This window comes from Hetaerina americana, unplaced genomic scaffold (assembly GCF_022747635.1).
Source record: "Hetaerina americana unplaced genomic scaffold, ioHetAmer1.1.p SCAF_447, whole genome shotgun sequence".
Lineage (NCBI taxonomy): Eukaryota > Metazoa > Arthropoda > Insecta > Odonata > Calopterygidae > Hetaerina > Hetaerina americana.
The window spans coordinates 121,332-142,846 of NW_027287038.1; the positions used below are offsets into that span (position 1 = coordinate 121,332).

A 21,515-nucleotide genomic window follows, 5' to 3' on the forward strand; every position below is an offset into this window, starting at 1 on the left:
TCAACTTGTGGTTTACTTTCCCGTGGCGGATACGTTAACCTGCACCGAGGTGGGATGCAGCATGTCCTTCCGCGCTACGGAGTGGACGGCGATGCGGAGAAGTCTCGTCCGACACCTGATGGAGCAGCACGGCCACCGACTCACGTCGGTGAACGCCTGCTCCGTCTGCGGTGGGACTATCGGCCGCAAGCCGTCCACTCATCCCTGCCTCAAAGGGGGGATACGTAAGGCGGCGGACGGGCGTGTTGCACTCTCGCACCGGTGCGGGACATGCGACTTCGCATGCGCTACCCGTCGCGGGTTGGCGAACCACATGGTGACCCACAAGAGACCTCCCCCCTTGATTGCCCCCCTTCAGGAGGCAATCGAGGAGACAGTTAGATGCACGACGCCGCCCAACGTGACCGAGGCGCAACCCTCCGATCCAGACGCAGCAGCTGACGCTCCGGCCGAAGACCTGGCGCCGGGGCAGCCTCCCGAAGTCGGTGACCTCAACGACACCGGGTCACCGCCGCCTGTGGACGCAGCAACATCGCCGCCGCCAGCTCCAGACGCAGCAGAAGGAGCACCACGACAGGTCGAGCCACCGATACAGCAGAAGGAGAAGCTGTGGCTCGACCGACTGGCCAGCACCACCGGCCAGTCATGGGAGGAGTTCGAGGTCGTGGTGCAGGATCTGGTGGCCACCACCCAGGCGGAGAGGAAGAGGGAGGCGAAACCTGCGGACGGAGGGGAAGCTCCTCGGCCACGAAACGTCGTGCACAGACAACCACCAAGACGCAGACAAGTAGCTGACTACGACGCGAAAAAGGCGTCGGACATACAGAAACTCTTCAGGAGTCATCCCAGGAGGGCAGTGGAGAGCATCCTGTCTGATAAGTCACCCTATTGCGACATTCCCGCGGAGGAAGTGGAAAAGCATTTCCGCCAAGTCTACGGGAATGTCGGAATGGGGGGCTTGGAGGACGAGGGTGACGACTCGGTCTACCGTCGCACGACGGAGACCGAGAAGAAACTGCTCCTCGAAAGGATCACTCCTGAAGAAGTGACGAGACGCATGTCTAGAACCAAAAACACCGCCCCGGGCCCCGATGGCCTCACCTACGGCGACCTGAGGGCGGTCGATAGACATGGACGAATTCTCTCTTTTATCTTCAACAGATGCCTGAAGGAGGCCAGGACACCGGCCGCGTGGAAAACCTCTCGGACTGTCCTCCTGCACAAAGGGGGGGACCGCCAGGACATCGGCAACTGGAGGCCCATAGCGCTTGGCAACACCATCGCCAAGCTGTACGCCGGGGTGCTTGCTGACCGCATACTATCTTGGGCGGTCAGCGGGAAGAAGATGCACCCGGCTCAAAAGGGCTTCCGGGAGTTCGAGGGGTGCCACGAGCACAACTTCACCCTTCAGGCAGCTGTTGACGAAATGAGACGCAGACGTTCCCGAATCGCACTGGCTTGGCTTGATCTACGGAACGCGTTCGGGTCCATCCCGCACCAACACCTCCAGAACACCTTGAGGAGGATGGACTTGCCTGAGGAGATGAGGAGGACCGTGGAGGAGTTGCAGAAGGGCTCCACGGTCGTGAAGACGGCCAGCGGCGACACCGGCGTCATCGACATCTGCGCCGGTGTCAAGCAGGGGTGCCCGTTATCACCGACCATTTTCAACTTGGGAATGGAGCCGGTGATACGGGCGGTCGCTGGTGAGGCAGGCAAGTCCGGAGTCGTCGTCCAGGGGCAGAACATCGCCATCCTGGCCTACGCGGACGACTTGGTGCTGGTGGCCCGGGACCAGGAGCACCTGCAGCGCCTGCTGAACATCGCGGGAGAAGAGGCGACCGCTGCAGGTCTACAGTTCAAGCCAAGCAAGTGCGCAACGCTGGACCTCAACTTTTCAACCAACCAGCCCGTGCAGCCGTCCCAACTCACCATCCAGGGGGCGGCCATTTCCAGCCTGAAGGACGGCGAAGCGTACCGGTACCTCGGGGTCCCGTTCGGGTTCCATGTGGACCAGACCCCCGAGGAGGACCTGGTGCGCTTGGGCGAGGACGTCAAGAAGATCGACGAGTCACTCCTCGCCCCGTGGCAGAAGATCGCCGCGACCAACATCTTCCTTCTGCCCAGGCTGGAATTCATCTTGCGGGCTGGTAACGTTAAAAAGAAGAACTTGACTGACATCGACAAGAGGCTGAAGGCCTGCGCAAAGGGCTGGCTCCATTTGCCCAAAAGGGCATCGCCTGAGATGGTCTTCATTGGCCATCAACACGGCGGCGCAGGTCTTCTCCCTCTTTCCGACTTGACTGACATATTGACCATCGTGCAGGGATATCGACTCCTCCATTCCCGTGACCCCAACGTGAGAGTGCTCGCCTGGGGTCGCCTGAAGGAGGTAGTGCGGAGGAAGCTGAGGAGACCGCCAACCACCGGTGATCTCGCGGAGTACCTTAGCGGTAGTCTACGGGATGACTTTGGAAGGGAAAGCGGCGACTTCAGTTCCCTCTTCACGCAGGTTCGCTCCGCGTCACGCCGTATCGCCGCGCGCATAGGCTTGAGCTGGAGATGGTCGGACGAGCTAAGGGAGATGCAGATTTCGTTCCGGGACATGAATGACGGGGCTGAAGACCGCCCCCCCTTCATCAGGGTTCCTCCGAAGGCCGTAAGGCAACTGACGGGTGCCCTGAAGATCGCGGTGCGGCGCTACTACCTGAACAAGGTAAGCGCCAAGCCCGATCAAGGGAAAGTCATTCGTGCCTCGGCGAAATCTGAAGCCTCCAATCACTTCCTGGCAGGAGGGAGATACACCAGGTTTTGTGATTGGAGGTTCATCTTTAGGGCTCGGCTCGATCTGCTCCCGCTCAATGCCTGTCGCCGTTGGGAAACCAACGGGGACAAGCGGTGTCGGCGATGTGGCTACGCGGAGGAGACCCTGCCCCACGTCGTTAATCACTGCACGATGCACTCAAGGACGTGGCAGCATAGACATAATGCTGTCCAAGACCGACTACACAGGGCTCTGATTGGACGCCGGGGAAAAGGTGACGATGAAATCAGAGTCAACAAACAAGTACCTGGCACTGACTCGACTCTTAGACCAGACCTGGTTATAACTAACCAGGCCGACAAGACTGTGACATTGATCGACGTAGCAGTGCCGTTCGAGAACAACGAGGGAGCTCTGCTGGCAGCCAGGACCGCGAAGGAGGAGAAGTACGCCGCCCTGGCAGAGACCATCCGCCAGCAGGGATACCGGTCATCGGTCGCCGCCATCGTCGTGGGAAGCCTGGGGACGTGGGACTCGCAGAACGACCCCGTCCTGAAGTCCCTGGGCCTACCTCGACGATTCTGCACCACCATGCGGCGACTGATGGTCAGCGACGTCATCCGCTGGACCCGGGACTGCTACGTCGAACACATCACGGGACATAGACAGTATGAAGACGGCTCCGGAGGCTGAAAAGGAAAGGACAAAAGTGAAGTCGTGTAAAATCATTTCCCCCCCTCTTTCCATACTTCTTCATTGTAAAACCTTTCTCTGTCCCCTTTCTCTTTTATTTACTCTATGAGCCATAGTGTATGAATGGCCACGCCGTGGTGTATAAACGGCCCCCCCCAAAAGTGTAAACCCTCCCCGTGAGAGACTTAAACATATAAAACATTTTATAAAAAAAAACACTCGTGCGAGAAGCCTATATTATTATAATATTTCCCCAAAACAAAGGGGCAAAAAGACTTGTTCCCCGGCTCCCTCATTTGGAGGGAGCCGGTCATGTATAAATTATATATTAATTATAAGTTGCTTAAAACTCTGTATGAAAGAATTTTCAAATAAACATTTTAAATCTGTTCTTATCAGCTTAATATCTGATACGTCCCGCATTGCGGGACCAGAATATTAATCTGATTTTTGGACATTGGCGGGGTACCCGGAGTTTACTCCATCCCTGCCGCGGGTTGGCCCGGCATTGCAGTACCGTCGGGATCGGCCCATCATTAAAAAGGTCCACTTAAAAGCTGATGAGAACAGATTGAAGCTTAAATTGATCCGCGAAAATTATTTATTTTCGCACTTGCAAATTTCAGGCGATCCGGCTGGAAAAATATTCGCGAAATTGCATTTTCGCGGAGAGAAGCGATTTTATTCCATGCGAGCGGAGCAAAAGTAATGTAATCCAAATTGAAGCAGCACAACGAAGTATTAAAAGGAATGAATTATTAAAAGGAGAGAAACTTGGGAAGAAAAAAAATCCCATCTGAAGAGAGTCGTCGTCACTTTAAAGTGTAAGTGTAACAATAAATATAATTTTGTGAAAATAATGCAATTATTTTTTCTGCTTTCAATGCAACGTCAACAACAACAACGTCTTGTCTCCTCAGTATTCCATCATTGGAGACGACGACAACTGTTGAAGAGAGGCGCCGGATCACGTTTCAAACTTTGGCGTGTGACGCCCCTTCCTTCCAGCTGTTTACCTCCCCCCCCGAAGAGATGGCGCGCGCGCGCTCCCGGCAAGGAGCGTCATTCAAGACGACCCGACGCGAATCGACTCGCGGAAATAGGCGAGTTCCACTCTTTTACCTTAGTTTTTGAACACCAATCTTTCCACAGAATTTATGCGAAGATAATTCTTGTAAAAGGAGTGTGTGTTTGATGAAAAAAAATTGAACGGAAAAGAAACTCAATACATCGGAGGAAACGACCGATCGCGAGCACTCGGGAAAAATTGGAAAAATCTTTGCAAAAAAATTTTCAGAAATTTTTTGCGAATTTCGCGGAAATCGATGCCCATTTTCGCGATATTTTTCGAGAAAATGGAAAATATAAACAATGGAGAAATCTGGTTTTCCATCTTGTGCAATTGAAAGCGCCACTTTTTTACAGCCTTTTCGATTCCTATTCTCCGATTTGAAGAAAACCCTAATTTGTTTATATTTGAAGAAACCCTAATTTATGTATTTATTTATTTATAAGGAAAGCGTATTTTTACTAATGACGATTAATGCAAAGTAAGTGAACAGCACACGATTTTAAATCTCTACCACACAGGAAGTGAAGTGAAGAGGAAGCCCGTTTTTCGAAAAACTGTCGACCACTGAATACTGGCGAAAAGGGCCCTTTATTACCGTCCTGGATGCCCCCCTCCATTTTCGGAATGTTTGAAAATTGCGCCCGACCTTTCCCGGGAAGCGGGGAGAGAGCTTGCAATACGTCTCGTGTGTCGCTCACAGAGATGGCACGACCTAGCGAAGGACTCCGCGTTGCAATTTACTGTCTCGCCTCCGGACTCCGGGGACGCAATTGCTCCGGCCGTCCTGCCCCCCGCGCCCCCCCAAAACTTTTCTTGCTGCAGGAAAACAAGGAAGCCTTCGGAAACACCCCCGCAGGATCCTACGCGAATTCTCCCCGACCAATGCCACCCCGCGGCGCCTACGCCAATCCTGCGCCCTCCGCCCCAAGTGCTCCGGGGTCGTCCCTACACATGTAAATATTGCAGAAAAGGGCTCCCTTATCGCTTCTCGGCCTTATGGCTAAGATCAAAGTGTAGTATCTGTTCTTATCAGCTTAATCCCCTTAACTTTCTTCTTTTTCGCCCGCCAAATTCAAATTTTTAAATGAACAGATCTACCGCTTTTGGACCTTTCTTGCCTCTCTGAGGAATCCCGGACGGGCCCCGACCAACGGTAAGCCCCCCGGGACACTCCCAGAGGGAAGGGGCAACAGGACACTAGGCGCCTGCTCTGCCCAGTAGCCCCTCTTTCGACCCCCGATGGCCCCACGGTCCATTGCCTCTTCAAGGCGGACCGTGGGACCCACCGCCCCCTCAGGGCTCCCCGGTCGCTCACGGACCGTTCCCCACGCCCACTTGGGGTGATAACCTCCCCGGGCTCGACGCCGGGCCCCTAAGGCCCGGCGCAGGCCCCCGCCCCCGGTGCACCGCCGGGTCCCTTCAGGACCGGTAGGCTGAGCACCGGACGTTCCCCGGCCCCCGGTGCACTGCCAGGTCCCCTCCGGACCGGTAGCTTGAGCACCGAGGCCCCCGGACCCCCTCAGGGCCCCCGGGAGCACCCTCCGTCGATCCCGTACGGATCGGCGCAGAGCGGGTGATTTGAACGGCGCGCGGTTTCCTTTTCGGCCGCGACGCCGGTCAAGCGACCGTTCGGCGCGCTTCACGCCCGATCGGTTCGATTGACCCCCTCCCCCCCGTCCGGTATTTGTGGAAGACTTCATCTTCCACAAAACCGTCATTTCAAAACCCCGGTAAATTCAAATTTCCTCCCGATCCCACCCATACGGGCCGAGAAGCGGGTTGAGCGCCTTCAGCGCCATCCCTCGGCGGCCGCCTGGACTTCATTCAGGTGGACGCCACGCGCTTAATTTAAATTTGTATTTTTGAAAATTTTCGTTCCGCAGTCCCTCAGACCGCGGAAAAGCCCTCCGTCGCCCCCCTTGGCCTTCAGCATTTATATCTTTTGAATTTTTTTGTGTCCTTAAAAGGACAATTTTCAAAACAACGTTCCACGGTCCTTCAGGCCGTGGAATATCGTCCGCCAGGCCCCGTTTGTGCCATGACTTAACGCCCTCCCATGCCCCCACGTCCTCCCCGTAAAAACGGGGGGGCGGGGGCCGTTAGAAAAGCACCATCGCGTGCTAGTTCCTCCGCCCCCCCCTCCTCCTCTCGCACTCCGCGGAGGAGGAAAGTCGAGGCGTCAGAGCCCGACTCCTCCCCTCCCCATACACCACCGGACGGCGCGTCCGAAAGCGCTTCGGCGCGTAGGACGCGTCGCCCGCGGAAAATCATACACTATGGCTCCCCCGTTTCTTCTTCTTCTTCTTCTCCATCCGGCGTCCGAAAGCCTTCCCTTGAGACCTTCTCCCCGCTCTCGGACGTCACCTATTCTCCCCCCAAGTCCCGTTCTTCTTCCCCTCTCTCCCTCGACGACTTCACGACGCCTCCGGATTCTTCTTCGTCCAGACGTCCGGCGCTGGATTCTCCCCCCCCGATTCCCCCGACTGCCCCCGCCCCCCAAACGACTGACAGGGTCCCGGCGCTTCTCCTGACCGGCACCGCGGTGTCGGCCAGGAGAATCGACAATCAACTTGTGGTTTACTTTCCCGTGGCGGATACGTTAACCTGCACCGAGGTGGGATGCAGCATGTCCTTCCGCGCTACGGAGTGGACGGCGATGCGGAGAAGTCTCGTCCGACACCTGATGGAGCAGCACGGCCACCGACTCACGTCGGTGAACGCCTGCTCCGTCTGCGGTGGGACTATCGGCCGCAAGCCGTCCACTCATCCCTGCCTCAAAGGGGGGATACGTAAGGCGGCGGACGGGCGTGTTGCACTCTCGCACCGGTGCGGGACATGCGACTTCGCATGCGCTACCCGTCGCGGGTTGGCGAACCACATGGTGACCCACAAGAGACCTCCCCCCTTGATTGCCCCCCTTCAGGAGGCAATCGAGGAGACAGTTAGATGCACGACGCCGCCCAACGTGACCGAGGCGCAACCCTCCGATCCAGACGCAGCAGCTGACGCTCCGGCCGAAGACCTGGCGCCGGGGCAGCCTCCCGAAGTCGGTGACCTCAACGACACCGGGTCACCGCCGCCTGTGGACGCAGCAACATCGCCGCCGCCAGCTCCAGACGCAGCAGAAGGAGCACCACGACAGGTCGAGCCACCGATACAGCAGAAGGAGAAGCTGTGGCTCGACCGACTGGCCAGCACCACCGGCCAGTCATGGGAGGAGTTCGAGGTCGTGGTGCAGGATCTGGTGGCCACCACCCAGGCGGAGAGGAAGAGGGAGGCGAAACCTGCGGACGGAGGGGAAGCTCCTCGGCCACGAAACGTCGTGCACAGACAACCACCAAGACGCAGACAAGTAGCTGACTACGACGCGAAAAAGGCGTCGGACATACAGAAACTCTTCAGGAGTCATCCCAGGAGGGCAGTGGAGAGCATCCTGTCTGATAAGTCACCCTATTGCGACATTCCCGCGGAGGAAGTGGAAAAGCATTTCCGCCAAGTCTACGGGAATGTCGGAATGGGGGGCTTGGAGGACGAGGGTGACGACTCGGTCTACCGTCGCACGACGGAGACCGAGAAGAAACTGCTCCTCGAAAGGATCACTCCTGAAGAAGTGACGAGACGCATGTCTAGAACCAAAAACACCGCCCCGGGCCCCGATGGCCTCACCTACGGCGACCTGAGGGCGGTCGATAGACATGGACGAATTCTCTCTTTTATCTTCAACAGATGCCTGAAGGAGGCCAGGACACCGGCCGCGTGGAAAACCTCTCGGACTGTCCTCCTGCACAAAGGGGGGGACCGCCAGGACATCGGCAACTGGAGGCCCATAGCGCTTGGCAACACCATCGCCAAGCTGTACGCCGGGGTGCTTGCTGACCGCATACTATCTTGGGCGGTCAGCGGGAAGAAGATGCACCCGGCTCAAAAGGGCTTCCGGGAGTTCGAGGGGTGCCACGAGCACAACTTCACCCTTCAGGCAGCTGTTGACGAAATGAGACGCAGACGTTCCCGAATCGCACTGGCTTGGCTTGATCTACGGAACGCGTTCGGGTCCATCCCGCACCAACACCTCCAGAACACCTTGAGGAGGATGGACTTGCCTGAGGAGATGAGGAGGACCGTGGAGGAGTTGCAGAAGGGCTCCACGGTCGTGAAGACGGCCAGCGGCGACACCGGCGTCATCGACATCTGCGCCGGTGTCAAGCAGGGGTGCCCGTTATCACCGACCATTTTCAACTTGGGAATGGAGCCGGTGATACGGGCGGTCGCTGGTGAGGCAGGCAAGTCCGGAGTCGTCGTCCAGGGGCAGAACATCGCCATCCTGGCCTACGCGGACGACTTGGTGCTGGTGGCCCGGGACCAGGAGCACCTGCAGCGCCTGCTGAACATCGCGGGAGAAGAGGCGACCGCTGCAGGTCTACAGTTCAAGCCAAGCAAGTGCGCAACGCTGGACCTCAACTTTTCAACCAACCAGCCCGTGCAGCCGTCCCAACTCACCATCCAGGGGGCGGCCATTTCCAGCCTGAAGGACGGCGAAGCGTACCGGTACCTCGGGGTCCCGTTCGGGTTCCATGTGGACCAGACCCCCGAGGAGGACCTGGTGCGCTTGGGCGAGGACGTCAAGAAGATCGACGAGTCACTCCTCGCCCCGTGGCAGAAGATCGCCGCGACCAACATCTTCCTTCTGCCCAGGCTGGAATTCATCTTGCGGGCTGGTAACGTTAAAAAGAAGAACTTGACTGACATCGACAAGAGGCTGAAGGCCTGCGCAAAGGGCTGGCTCCATTTGCCCAAAAGGGCATCGCCTGAGATGGTCTTCATTGGCCATCAACACGGCGGCGCAGGTCTTCTCCCTCTTTCCGACTTGACTGACATATTGACCATCGTGCAGGGATATCGACTCCTCCATTCCCGTGACCCCAACGTGAGAGTGCTCGCCTGGGGTCGCCTGAAGGAGGTAGTGCGGAGGAAGCTGAGGAGACCGCCAACCACCGGTGATCTCGCGGAGTACCTTAGCGGTAGTCTACGGGATGACTTTGGAAGGGAAAGCGGCGACTTCAGTTCCCTCTTCACGCAGGTTCGCTCCGCGTCACGCCGTATCGCCGCGCGCATAGGCTTGAGCTGGAGATGGTCGGACGAGCTAAGGGAGATGCAGATTTCGTTCCGGGACATGAATGACGGGGCTGAAGACCGCCCCCCCTTCATCAGGGTTCCTCCGAAGGCCGTAAGGCAACTGACGGGTGCCCTGAAGATCGCGGTGCGGCGCTACTACCTGAACAAGGTAAGCGCCAAGCCCGATCAAGGGAAAGTCATTCGTGCCTCGGCGAAATCTGAAGCCTCCAATCACTTCCTGGCAGGAGGGAGATACACCAGGTTTTGTGATTGGAGGTTCATCTTTAGGGCTCGGCTCGATCTGCTCCCGCTCAATGCCTGTCGCCGTTGGGAAACCAACGGGGACAAGCGGTGTCGGCGATGTGGCTACGCGGAGGAGACCCTGCCCCACGTCGTTAATCACTGCACGATGCACTCAAGGACGTGGCAGCATAGACATAATGCTGTCCAAGACCGACTACACAGGGCTCTGATTGGACGCCGGGGAAAAGGTGACGATGAAATCAGAGTCAACAAACAAGTACCTGGCACTGACTCGACTCTTAGACCAGACCTGGTTATAACTAACCAGGCCGACAAGACTGTGACATTGATCGACGTAGCAGTGCCGTTCGAGAACAACGAGGGAGCTCTGCTGGCAGCCAGGACCGCGAAGGAGGAGAAGTACGCCGCCCTGGCAGAGACCATCCGCCAGCAGGGATACCGGTCATCGGTCGCCGCCATCGTCGTGGGAAGCCTGGGGACGTGGGACTCGCAGAACGACCCCGTCCTGAAGTCCCTGGGCCTACCTCGACGATTCTGCACCACCATGCGGCGACTGATGGTCAGCGACGTCATCCGCTGGACCCGGGACTGCTACGTCGAACACATCACGGGACATAGACAGTATGAAGACGGCTCCGGAGGCTGAAAAGGAAAGGACAAAAGTGAAGTCGTGTAAAATCATTTCCCCCCCTCTTTCCATACTTCTTCATTGTAAAACCTTTCTCTGTCCCCTTTCTCTTTTATTTACTCTATGAGCCATAGTGTATGAATGGCCACGCCGTGGTGTATAAACGGCCCCCCCCAAAAGTGTAAACCCTCCCCGTGAGAGACTTAAACATATAAAACATTTTATAAAAAAAAACACTCGTGCGAGAAGCCTATATTATTATAATATTTCCCCAAAACAAAGGGGCAAAAAGACTTGTTCCCCGGCTCCCTCATTTGGAGGGAGCCGGTCATGTATAAATTATATATTAATTATAAGTTGCTTAAAACTCTGTATGAAAGAATTTTCAAATAAACATTTTAAATCTGTTCTTATCAGCTTAATATCTGATACGTCCCGCATTGCGGGACCAGAATATTAATCTGATTTTTGGACATTGGCGGGGTACCCGGAGTTTACTCCATCCCTGCCGCGGGTTGGCCCGGCATTGCAGTACCGTCGGGATCGGCCCATCATTAAAAAGGTCCACTTAAAAGCTGATGAGAACAGATTGAAGCTTAAATTGATCCGCGAAAATTATTTATTTTCGCACTTGCAAATTTCAGGCGATCCGGCTGGAAAAATATTCGCGAAATTGCATTTTCGCGGAGAGAAGCGATTTTATTCCATGCGAGCGGAGCAAAAGTAATGTAATCCAAATTGAAGCAGCACAACGAAGTATTAAAAGGAATGAATTATTAAAAGGAGAGAAACTTGGGAAGAAAAAAAATCCCATCTGAAGAGAGTCGTCGTCACTTTAAAGTGTAAGTGTAACAATAAATATAATTTTGTGAAAATAATGCAATTATTTTTTCTGCTTTCAATGCAACGTCAACAACAACAACGTCTTGTCTCCTCAGTATTCCATCATTGGAGACGACGACAACTGTTGAAGAGAGGCGCCGGATCACGTTTCAAACTTTGGCGTGTGACGCCCCTTCCTTCCAGCTGTTTACCTCCCCCCCCGAAGAGATGGCGCGCGCGCGCTCCCGGCAAGGAGCGTCATTCAAGACGACCCGACGCGAATCGACTCGCGGAAATAGGCGAGTTCCACTCTTTTACCTTAGTTTTTGAACACCAATCTTTCCACAGAATTTATGCGAAGATAATTCTTGTAAAAGGAGTGTGTGTTTGATGAAAAAAAATTGAACGGAAAAGAAACTCAATACATCGGAGGAAACGACCGATCGCGAGCACTCGGGAAAAATTGGAAAAATCTTTGCAAAAAAATTTTCAGAAATTTTTTGCGAATTTCGCGGAAATCGATGCCCATTTTCGCGATATTTTTCGAGAAAATGGAAAATATAAACAATGGAGAAATCTGGTTTTCCATCTTGTGCAATTGAAAGCGCCACTTTTTTACAGCCTTTTCGATTCCTATTCTCCGATTTGAAGAAAACCCTAATTTGTTTATATTTGAAGAAACCCTAATTTATGTATTTATTTATTTATAAGGAAAGCGTATTTTTACTAATGACGATTAATGCAAAGTAAGTGAACAGCACACGATTTTAAATCTCTACCACACAGGAAGTGAAGTGAAGAGGAAGCCCGTTTTTCGAAAAACTGTCGACCACTGAATACTGGCGAAAAGGGCCCTTTATTACCGTCCTGGATGCCCCCCTCCATTTTCGGAATGTTTGAAAATTGCGCCCGACCTTTCCCGGGAAGCGGGGAGAGAGCTTGCAATACGTCTCGTGTGTCGCTCACAGAGATGGCACGACCTAGCGAAGGACTCCGCGTTGCAATTTACTGTCTCGCCTCCGGACTCCGGGGACGCAATTGCTCCGGCCGTCCTGCCCCCCGCGCCCCCCCAAAACTTTTCTTGCTGCAGGAAAACAAGGAAGCCTTCGGAAACACCCCCGCAGGATCCTACGCGAATTCTCCCCGACCAATGCCACCCCGCGGCGCCTACGCCAATCCTGCGCCCTCCGCCCCAAGTGCTCCGGGGTCGTCCCTACACATGTAAATATTGCAGAAAAGGGCTCCCTTATCGCTTCTCGGCCTTATGGCTAAGATCAAAGTGTAGTATCTGTTCTTATCAGCTTAATATCTGATACGTCCCGCATTGCGGGACCAGAATATTAATCTGATTTTTGGACATTGGCGGGGTACCCGGAGTTTACTCCATCCCTGCCGCGGGTTGGCCCGGCATTGCAGTACCGTCGGGATCGGCCCATCATTAAAAAGGTCCACTTAAAAGCTGATGAGAACAGATTGAAGCTTAAATTGATCCGCGAAAATTATTTATTTTCGCACTTGCAAATTTCAGGCGATCCGGCTGGAAAAATATTCGCGAAATTGCATTTTCGCGGAGAGAAGCGATTTTATTCCATGCGAGCGGAGCAAAAGTAATGTAATCCAAATTGAAGCAGCACAACGAAGTATTAAAAGGAATGAATTATTAAAAGGAGAGAAACTTGGGAAGAAAAAAAATCCCATCTGAAGAGAGTCGTCGTCACTTTAAAGTGTAAGTGTAACAATAAATATAATTTTGTGAAAATAATGCAATTATTTTTTCTGCTTTCAATGCAACGTCAACAACAACAACGTCTTGTCTCCTCAGTATTCCATCATTGGAGACGACGACAACTGTTGAAGAGAGGCGCCGGATCACGTTTCAAACTTTGGCGTGTGACGCCCCTTCCTTCCAGCTGTTTACCTCCCCCCCCGAAGAGATGGCGCGCGCGCGCTCCCGGCAAGGAGCGTCATTCAAGACGACCCGACGCGAATCGACTCGCGGAAATAGGCGAGTTCCACTCTTTTACCTTAGTTTTTGAACACCAATCTTTCCACAGAATTTATGCGAAGATAATTCTTGTAAAAGGAGTGTGTGTTTGATGAAAAAAAATTGAACGGAAAAGAAACTCAATACATCGGAGGAAACGACCGATCGCGAGCACTCGGGAAAAATTGGAAAAATCTTTGCAAAAAAATTTTCAGAAATTTTTTGCGAATTTCGCGGAAATCGATGCCCATTTTCGCGATATTTTTCGAGAAAATGGAAAATATAAACAATGGAGAAATCTGGTTTTCCATCTTGTGCAATTGAAAGCGCCACTTTTTTACAGCCTTTTCGATTCCTATTCTCCGATTTGAAGAAAACCCTAATTTGTTTATATTTGAAGAAACCCTAATTTATGTATTTATTTATTTATAAGGAAAGCGTATTTTTACTAATGACGATTAATGCAAAGTAAGTGAACAGCACACGATTTTAAATCTCTACCACACAGGAAGTGAAGTGAAGAGGAAGCCCGTTTTTCGAAAAACTGTCGACCACTGAATACTGGCGAAAAGGGCCCTTTATTACCGTCCTGGATGCCCCCCTCCATTTTCGGAATGTTTGAAAATTGCGCCCGACCTTTCCCGGGAAGCGGGGAGAGAGCTTGCAATACGTCTCGTGTGTCGCTCACAGAGATGGCACGACCTAGCGAAGGACTCCGCGTTGCAATTTACTGTCTCGCCTCCGGACTCCGGGGACGCAATTGCTCCGGCCGTCCTGCCCCCCGCGCCCCCCCAAAACTTTTCTTGCTGCAGGAAAACAAGGAAGCCTTCGGAAACACCCCCGCAGGATCCTACGCGAATTCTCCCCGACCAATGCCACCCCGCGGCGCCTACGCCAATCCTGCGCCCTCCGCCCCAAGTGCTCCGGGGTCGTCCCTACACATGTAAATATTGCAGAAAAGGGCTCCCTTATCGCTTCTCGGCCTTATGGCTAAGATCAAAGTGTAGTATCTGTTCTTATCAGCTTAATATCTGATACGTCCCGCATTGCGGGACCAGAATATTAATCTGATTTTTGGACATTGGCGGGGTACCCGGAGTTTACTCCATCCCTGCCGCGGGTTGGCCCGGCATTGCAGTACCGTCGGGATCGGCCCATCATTAAAAAGGTCCACTTAAAAGCTGATGAGAACAGATTGAAGCTTAAATTGATCCGCGAAAATTATTTATTTTCGCACTTGCAAATTTCAGGCGATCCGGCTGGAAAAATATTCGCGAAATTGCATTTTCGCGGAGAGAAGCGATTTTATTCCATGCGAGCGGAGCAAAAGTAATGTAATCCAAATTGAAGCAGCACAACGAAGTATTAAAAGGAATGAATTATTAAAAGGAGAGAAACTTGGGAAGAAAAAAAATCCCATCTGAAGAGAGTCGTCGTCACTTTAAAGTGTAAGTGTAACAATAAATATAATTTTGTGAAAATAATGCAATTATTTTTTCTGCTTTCAATGCAACGTCAACAACAACAACGTCTTGTCTCCTCAGTATTCCATCATTGGAGACGACGACAACTGTTGAAGAGAGGCGCCGGATCACGTTTCAAACTTTGGCGTGTGACGCCCCTTCCTTCCAGCTGTTTACCTCCCCCCCCGAAGAGATGGCGCGCGCGCGCTCCCGGCAAGGAGCGTCATTCAAGACGACCCGACGCGAATCGACTCGCGGAAATAGGCGAGTTCCACTCTTTTACCTTAGTTTTTGAACACCAATCTTTCCACAGAATTTATGCGAAGATAATTCTTGTAAAAGGAGTGTGTGTTTGATGAAAAAAAATTGAACGGAAAAGAAACTCAATACATCGGAGGAAACGACCGATCGCGAGCACTCGGGAAAAATTGGAAAAATCTTTGCAAAAAAATTTTCAGAAATTTTTTGCGAATTTCGCGGAAATCGATGCCCATTTTCGCGATATTTTTCGAGAAAATGGAAAATATAAACAATGGAGAAATCTGGTTTTCCATCTTGTGCAATTGAAAGCGCCACTTTTTTACAGCCTTTTCGATTCCTATTCTCCGATTTGAAGAAAACCCTAATTTGTTTATATTTGAAGAAACCCTAATTTATGTATTTATTTATTTATAAGGAAAGCGTATTTTTACTAATGACGATTAATGCAAAGTAAGTGAACAGCACACGATTTTAAATCTCTACCACACAGGAAGTGAAGTGAAGAGGAAGCCCGTTTTTCGAAAAACTGTCGACCACTGAATACTGGCGAAAAGGGCCCTTTATTACCGTCCTGGATGCCCCCCTCCATTTTCGGAATGTTTGAAAATTGCGCCCGACCTTTCCCGGGAAGCGGGGAGAGAGCTTGCAATACGTCTCGTGTGTCGCTCACAGAGATGGCACGACCTAGCGAAGGACTCCGCGTTGCAATTTACTGTCTCGCCTCCGGACTCCGGGGACGCAATTGCTCCGGCCGTCCTGCCCCCCGCGCCCCCCCAAAACTTTTCTTGCTGCAGGAAAACAAGGAAGCCTTCGGAAACACCCCCGCAGGATCCTACGCGAATTCTCCCCGACCAATGCCACCCCGCGGCGCCTACGCCAATCCTGCGCCCTCCGCCCCAAGTGCTCCGGGGTCGTCCCTACACATGTAAATATTGCAGAAAAGGGCTCCCTTATCGCTTCTCGGCCTTATGGCTAAGATCAAAGTGTAGTATCTGTTCTTATCAGCTTAATATCTGATACGTCCCGCATTGCGGGACCAGAATATTAATCTGATTTTTGGACATTGGCGGGGTACCCGGAGTTTACTCCATCCCTGCCGCGGGTTGGCCCGGCATTGCAGTACCGTCGGGATCGGCCCATCATTAAAAAGGTCCACTTAAAAGCTGATGAGAACAGATTGAAGCTTAAATTGATCCGCGAAAATTATTTATTTTCGCACTTGCAAATTTCAGGCGATCCGGCTGGAAAAATATTCGCGAAATTGCATTTTCGCGGAGAGAAGCGATTTTATTCCATGCGAGCGGAGCAAAAGTAATGTAATCCAAATTGAAGCAGCACAACGAAGTATTAAAAGGAATGAATTATTAAAAGGAGAGAAACTTGGGAAGAAAAAAAATCCCATCTGAAGAGAGTCGTCGTCACTTTAAAGTGTAAGTGTAACAATAAATATAATTTTGTGAAAATAATGCAATTATTTTTTCTGCTTTCAATGCAACGTCAACAACAACAACGTCTTGTCTCCTCAGTATTCCATCATTGGAGACGACGACAACTGTTGAAGAGAGGCGCCGGATCACGTTTCAAACTTTGGCGTGTGACGCCCCTTCCTTCCAGCTGTTTACCTCCCCCCCCGAAGAGATGGCGCGCGCGCGCTCCCGGCAAGGAGCGTCATTCAAGACGACCCGACGCGAATCGACTCGCGGAAATAGGCGAGTTCCACTCTTTTACCTTAGTTTTTGAACACCAATCTTTCCACAGAATTTATGCGAAGATAATTCTTGTAAAAGGAGTGTGTGTTTGATGAAAAAAAATTGAACGGAAAAGAAACTCAATACATCGGAGGAAACGACCGATCGCGAGCACTCGGGAAAAATTGGAAAAATCTTTGCAAAAAAATTTTCAGAAATTTTTTGCGAATTTCGCGGAAATCGATGCCCATTTTCGCGATATTTTTCGAGAAAATGGAAAATATAAACAATGGAGAAATCTGGTTTTCCATCTTGTGCAATTGAAAGCGCCACTTTTTTACAGCCTTTTCGATTCCTATTCTCCGATTTGAAGAAAACCCTAATTTGTTTATATTTGAAGAAACCCTAATTTATGTATTTATTTATTTATAAGGAAAGCGTATTTTTACTAATGACGATTAATGCAAAGTAAGTGAACAGCACACGATTTTAAATCTCTACCACACAGGAAGTGAAGTGAAGAGGAAGCCCGTTTTTCGAAAAACTGTCGACCACTGAATACTGGCGAAAAGGGCCCTTTATTACCGTCCTGGATGCCCCCCTCCATTTTCGGAATGTTTGAAAATTGCGCCCGACCTTTCCCGGGAAGCGGGGAGAGAGCTTGCAATACGTCTCGTGTGTCGCTCACAGAGATGGCACGACCTAGCGAAGGACTCCGCGTTGCAATTTACTGTCTCGCCTCCGGACTCCGGGGACGCAATTGCTCCGGCCGTCCTGCCCCCCGCGCCCCCCCAAAACTTTTCTTGCTGCAGGAAAACAAGGAAGCCTTCGGAAACACCCCCGCAGGATCCTACGCGAATTCTCCCCGACCAATGCCACCCCGCGGCGCCTACGCCAATCCTGCGCCCTCCGCCCCAAGTGCTCCGGGGTCGTCCCTACACATGTAAATATTGCAGAAAAGGGCTCCCTTATCGCTTCTCGGCCTTATGGCTAAGATCAAAGTGTAGTATCTGTTCTTATCAGCTTAATATCTGATACGTCCCGCATTGCGGGACCAGAATATTAATCTGATTTTTGGACATTGGCGGGGTACCCGGAGTTTACTCCATCCCTGCCGCGGGTTGGCCCGGCATTGCAGTACCGTCGGGATCGGCCCATCATTAAAAAGGTCCACTTAAAAGCTGATGAGAACAGATTGAAGCTTAAATTGATCCGCGAAAATTATTTATTTTCGCACTTGCAAATTTCAGGCGATCCGGCTGGAAAAATATTCGCGAAATTGCATTTTCGCGGAGAGAAGCGATTTTATTCCATGCGAGCGGAGCAAAAGTAATGTAATCCAAATTGAAGCAGCACAACGAAGTATTAAAAGGAATGAATTATTAAAAGGAGAGAAACTTGGGAAGAAAAAAAATCCCATCTGAAGAGAGTCGTCGTCACTTTAAAGTGTAAGTGTAACAATAAATATAATTTTGTGAAAATAATGCAATTATTTTTTCTGCTTTCAATGCAACGTCAACAACAACAACGTCTTGTCTCCTCAGTATTCCATCATTGGAGACGACGACAACTGTTGAAGAGAGGCGCCGGATCACGTTTCAAACTTTGGCGTGTGACGCCCCTTCCTTCCAGCTGTTTACCTCCCCCCCCGAAGAGATGGCGCGCGCGCGCTCCCGGCAAGGAGCGTCATTCAAGACGACCCGACGCGAATCGACTCGCGGAAATAGGCGAGTTCCACTCTTTTACCTTAGTTTTTGAACACCAATCTTTCCACAGAATTTATGCGAAGATAATTCTTGTAAAAGGAGTGTGTGTTTGATGAAAAAAAATTGAACGGAAAAGAAACTCAATACATCGGAGGAAACGACCGATCGCGAGCACTCGGGAAAAATTGGAAAAATCTTTGCAAAAAAATTTTCAGAAATTTTTTGCGAATTTCGCGGAAATCGATGCCCATTTTCGCGATATTTTTCGAGAAAATGGAAAATATAAACAATGGAGAAATCTGGTTTTCCATCTTGTGCAATTGAAAGCGCCACTTTTTTACAGCCTTTTCGATTCCTATTCTCCGATTTGAAGAAAACCCTAATTTGTTTATATTTGAAGAAACCCTAATTTATGTATTTATTTATTTATAAGGAAAGCGTATTTTTACTAATGACGATTAATGCAAAGTAAGTGAACAGCACACGATTTTAAATCTCTACCACACAGGAAGTGAAGTGAAGAGGAAGCCCGTTTTTCGAAAAACTGTCGACCACTGAATACTGGCGAAAAGGGCCCTTTATTACCGTCCTGGATGCCCCCCTCCATTTTCGGAATGTTTGAAAATTGCGCCCGACCTTTCCCGGGAAGCGGGGAGAGAGCTTGCAATACGTCTCGTGTGTCGCTCACAGAGATGGCACGACCTAGCGAAGGACTCCGCGTTGCAATTTACTGTCTCGCCTCCGGACTCCGGGGACGCAATTGCTCCGGCCGTCCTGCCCCCCGCGCCCCCCCAAAACTTTTCTTGCTGCAGGAAAACAAGGAAGCCTTCGGAAACACCCCCGCAGGATCCTACGCGAATTCTCCCCGACCAATGCCACCCCGCGGCGCCTACGCCAATCCTGCGCCCTCCGCCCCAAGTGCTCCGGGGTCGTCCCTACACATGTAAATATTGCAGAAAAGGGCTCCCTTATCGCTTCTCGGCCTTATGGCTAAGATCAAAGTGTAGTATCTGTTCTTATCAGCTTAATATCTGATACGTCCCGCATTGCGGGACCAGAATATTAATCTGATTTTTGGACATTGGCGGGGTACCCGGAGTTTACTCCATCCCTGCCGCGGGTTGGCCCGGCATTGCAGTACCGTCGGGATCGGCCCATCATTAAAAAGGTCCACTTAAAAGCTGATGAGAACAGATTGAAGCTTAAATTGATCCGCGAAAATTATTTATTTTCGCACTTGCAAATTTCAGGCGATCCGGCTGGAAAAATATTCGCGAAATTGCATTTTCGCGGAGAGAAGCGATTTTATTCCATGCGAGCGGAGCAAAAGTAATGTAATCCAAATTGAAGCAGCACAACGAAGTATTAAAAGGAATGAATTATTAAAAGGAGAGAAACTTGGGAAGAAAAAAAATCCCATCTGAAGAGAGTCGTCGTCACTTTAAAGTGTAAGTGTAACAATAAATATAATTTTGTGAAAATAATGCAATTATTTTTTCTGCTTTCAATGCAACGTCAACAACAACAACGTCTTGTCTCCTCAGTATTCCATCATTGGAGACGACGACAACTGTTGAAGAGAGGCGCCGGATCACGTTTCAAACTTTGGCGTGTGACGCCCCTTCCTTCCAGCTGTTTACCTCCCCCCCCGAAGAGATGGCGCGCGCGCGCTCCCGGCAAGGAGCGTCATTCAAGACGACCCGACGCGAATCGACTCGCGGAAATAGGCGAGTTCCACTCTTTTACCTTAGTTTTTGAACACCAATCTTTCCACAGAATTTATGCGAAGATAATTCTTGTAAAAGGAGTGTGTGTTTGATGAAAAAAAATTGAACGGAAAAGAAACTCAATACATCGGAGGAAACGACCGATCGCGAGCACTCGGGAAAAATTGGAAAAATCTTTGCAAAAAAATTTTCAGAAATTTTTTGCGAATTTCGCGGAAATCGATGCCCATTTTCGCGATATTTTTCGAGAAAATGGAAAATATAAACAATGGAGAAATCTGGTTTTCCATCTTGTGCAATTGAAAGCGCCACTTTTTTACAGCCTTTTCGATTCCTATTCTCCGATTTGAAGAAAACCCTAATTTGTTTATATTTGAAGAAACCCTAATTTATGTATTTATTTATTTATAAGGAAAGCGTATTTTTACTAATGACGATTAATGCAAAGTAAGTGAACAGCACACGATTTTAAATCTCTACCACACAGGAAGTGAAGTGAAGAGGAAGCCCGTTTTTCGAAAAACTGTCGACCACTGAATACTGGCGAAAAGGGCCCTTTATTACCGTCCTGGATGCCCCCCTCCATTTTCGGAATGTTTGAAAATTGCGCCCGACCTTTCCCGGGAAGCGGGGAGAGAGCTTGCAATACGTCTCGTGTGTCGCTCACAGAGATGGCACGACCTAGCGAAGGACTCCGCGTTGCAATTTACTGTCTCGCCTCCGGACTCCGGGGACGCAATTGCTCCGGCCGTCCTGCCCCCCGCGCCCCCCCAAAACTTTTCTTGCTGCAGGAAAACAAGGAAGCCTTCGGAAACACCCCCGCAGGATCCTACGCGAATTCTCCCCGACCAATGCCACCCCGCGGCGCCTACGCCAATCCTGCGCCCTCCGCCCCAAGTGCTCCGGGGTCGTCCCTACACATGTAAATATTGCAGAAAAGGGCTCCCTTATCGCTTCTCGGCCTTATGGCTAAGATCAAAGTGTAGTATCTGTTCTTATCAGCTTAATATCTGATACGTCCCGCATTGCGGGACCAGAATATTAATCTGATTTTTGGACATTGGCGGGGTACCCGGAGTTTACTCCATCCCTGCCGCGGGTTGGCCCGGCATTGCAGTACCGTCGGGATCGGCCCATCATTAAAAAGGTCCACTTAAAAGCTGATGAGAACAGATTGAAGCTTAAATTGATCCGCGAAAATTATTTATTTTCGCACTTGCAAATTTCAGGCGATCCGGCTGGAAAAATATTCGCGAAATTGCATTTTCGCGGAGAGAAGCGATTTTATTCCATGCGAGCGGAGCAAAAGTAATGTAATCCAAATTGAAGCA

At 51.0% G+C, this 21,515-nt stretch overlaps 8 non-coding genes and 1 pseudogene across 8 annotated transcripts; all 9 read left to right on the forward strand.

Moving 5' to 3' along the window:
* The first annotated feature begins 3,802 nt into the window (after positions 1-3,802).
* On the forward strand, positions 3,803-3,996 carry LOC139693179 (U2 spliceosomal RNA). Its single transcript, XR_011702022.1, has one exon. It is a non-coding gene; the product is annotated as a U2 spliceosomal RNA (small nuclear RNA).
* A 1,513-nt stretch (positions 3,997-5,509) lies between these two features.
* LOC139693140 (U2 spliceosomal RNA) lies at positions 5,510-5,643 on the forward strand (annotated as a pseudogene).
* A 5,253-nt stretch (positions 5,644-10,896) lies between these two features.
* LOC139693180 (U2 spliceosomal RNA) lies at positions 10,897-11,090 on the forward strand. Its single transcript, XR_011702023.1, has one exon. It is a non-coding gene; the product is annotated as a U2 spliceosomal RNA (small nuclear RNA).
* A 1,513-nt stretch (positions 11,091-12,603) lies between these two features.
* On the forward strand, positions 12,604-12,796 carry LOC139693158 (U2 spliceosomal RNA). Its single transcript, XR_011702002.1, has one exon. It is a non-coding gene; the product is annotated as a U2 spliceosomal RNA (small nuclear RNA).
* Positions 12,797-14,309: 1,513 nt separating this feature from the next.
* On the forward strand, positions 14,310-14,502 carry LOC139693159 (U2 spliceosomal RNA). Its single transcript, XR_011702003.1, has one exon. It is a non-coding gene; the product is annotated as a U2 spliceosomal RNA (small nuclear RNA).
* Positions 14,503-16,015: 1,513 nt separating this feature from the next.
* LOC139693160 (U2 spliceosomal RNA) lies at positions 16,016-16,208 on the forward strand. The gene has a single exon (XR_011702004.1). It is a non-coding gene; the product is annotated as a U2 spliceosomal RNA (small nuclear RNA).
* A 1,513-nt stretch (positions 16,209-17,721) lies between these two features.
* LOC139693161 (U2 spliceosomal RNA) lies at positions 17,722-17,914 on the forward strand. The gene has a single exon (XR_011702005.1). It is a non-coding gene; the product is annotated as a U2 spliceosomal RNA (small nuclear RNA).
* A 1,513-nt stretch (positions 17,915-19,427) lies between these two features.
* Positions 19,428-19,620, forward strand: LOC139693163 (U2 spliceosomal RNA). The gene has a single exon (XR_011702007.1). It is a non-coding gene; the product is annotated as a U2 spliceosomal RNA (small nuclear RNA).
* Positions 19,621-21,133: 1,513 nt separating this feature from the next.
* On the forward strand, positions 21,134-21,326 carry LOC139693164 (U2 spliceosomal RNA). The gene has a single exon (XR_011702008.1). It is a non-coding gene; the product is annotated as a U2 spliceosomal RNA (small nuclear RNA).
* Positions 21,327-21,515: the final 189 nt, after the last annotated feature.